Source organism: Propithecus coquereli, unplaced genomic scaffold (genome assembly GCF_000956105.1).
Source record: "Propithecus coquereli isolate 6110/MARCELLA unplaced genomic scaffold, Pcoq_1.0 Scaffold203, whole genome shotgun sequence".
Taxonomy (NCBI): domain Eukaryota; kingdom Metazoa; phylum Chordata; class Mammalia; order Primates; family Indriidae; genus Propithecus; species Propithecus coquereli.
In genome coordinates, this window is record NW_012145301.1 from 999225 (window position 1) to 1000848 (window position 1624).

Genomic DNA, 1624 nt, shown 5'->3' on the forward strand with positions numbered 1-1624 from the left:
CTATGATTGGCAGTCAGAGCCCCTCTAATAACTTGGGCATGCTATGCTCCCACTCTTTTATATACGGAAATTTGGCCTTACGTTATTGTACAACAGCTCTTGTACCTGCACGTCCACACTCCCTTTCAGATTGCACAGTCTAATGCCTATTAACATACAAATCTTGGCCATTGCAAACTCTTTATTGGAACATGGGGTAGATAAACTAATTCAACATTTCTTAAATATATTTTCTATGGCAGCTTGATGCTCTTCTCAGCATTCTCCCCCATTTTTTTTCATCCCATTTTTTTAACATTTATATTTTAATAAAGGATAATAAGTCAAATTACAGCCAACTGTTAAAGATTTTTTTGTTTTGTTTTTTTAATTATAGGGTACAAAAAAATCAGTTCAGGGCGCTTTTTTCTGGCAAATGATCCCTCGGTCTTTCCCACAGCAGGCTCCTAAGCAAGTAAGTCTTTCACATTTGCTGCTTGTAATTCCCAAGTGGTCAATATCTAGTATTTTCACTTCTGGGTAAGAGAAAAAGCATTTTGGTCCATTAATTCACCCACTCGCTCCTGGAGGACATTAACCAACTCTGCTATTACAAAGACATGAGTTTCATCAATGTCTTGAATGATGAACTTCTTCCCCAGGGCATTGGACTCATCCAAATACAGCAGAAACTGCTTCATGGCAGGATCACATTCTATAAGCACTCCTTTCAAGACCGTTGACCACCTTTTCCCAGTCAGAATGTGCAGATGACCTCAAGGATGCTCTGCCCACAGACCCAGCTGTGCCTCAGTGTCACAGACAGAGTGCCTTCCATCCCATTTTTTCCTTTCATCTATTCTGTTCACCAGCTGCTGCACCACTCTGGGCTGCAGGGTCAGGCCTGGGGAGTCAAGCCTGGATGCAGGTCACAGCCCTGCAAGGACCCTCAGCTCCCTGGACTCTGTCCCGGGACTCCTCTTCCCACTGGGTTCTCATTCTCCTTAGTTTTCTGGCTGCTTTGGCTCCTGACATCTGTCAGTATCCATGGCCTGGTGTGGGAATTGATCCGTGTGTATGTGCACATACCTGTGTATATCTGCACACATGTGTCTGCAGTTGGGAGGCACTTTCATTTCCCAATCCTCATGGCGCTGTGTGGAGAGATATTACCTGAGTAATACTCTTAACATCTCTCATGCTCCTTTCATAGTCCTCAGTTATCTGGTTGGAGGGTCTGGAAGGAGGACCCAGGCATGCTCTGCTTAGCCCCCTTCCTCTCTGGGCGCCAACCTGCCACAGGAGGCAGGCGAGCATCCCCACTCAGCTGCGTGTAAGGTTCCTAGCTCTTCCTGTGCTTTTCATGGATAAGTTTAATTCTAAAGTGAAATGTTGCAAGCCCAATCTCCCTGTACATTGACGTCACATCCTCCAATCAGTCACAAAAGAGACATTTTTATTTCCACCTGACACCTACGTCTATATCTCAAATGGTTCTGAGCGCAGATAGGAGCAAAAAATGAGGTTTTATTATTGACTTTCTAAAACCCCAGAACCTCAGTGCTGATATGCGCGCAGCTAGAAGTGGAGCTACACACATCTGCCTGTGAGCTATGGTACAGGCCCAGGAGTGCCACACATGTGT

At 45.0% G+C, this 1624-nt stretch overlaps 1 pseudogene; it reads right to left on the minus strand.

Moving 5' to 3' along the window:
- Positions 1 to 419: 419 nt before the first annotated feature.
- On the minus strand, positions 420 to 1115 carry LOC105810076 (annotated as a pseudogene).
- Positions 1116 to 1624: the final 509 nt, after the last annotated feature.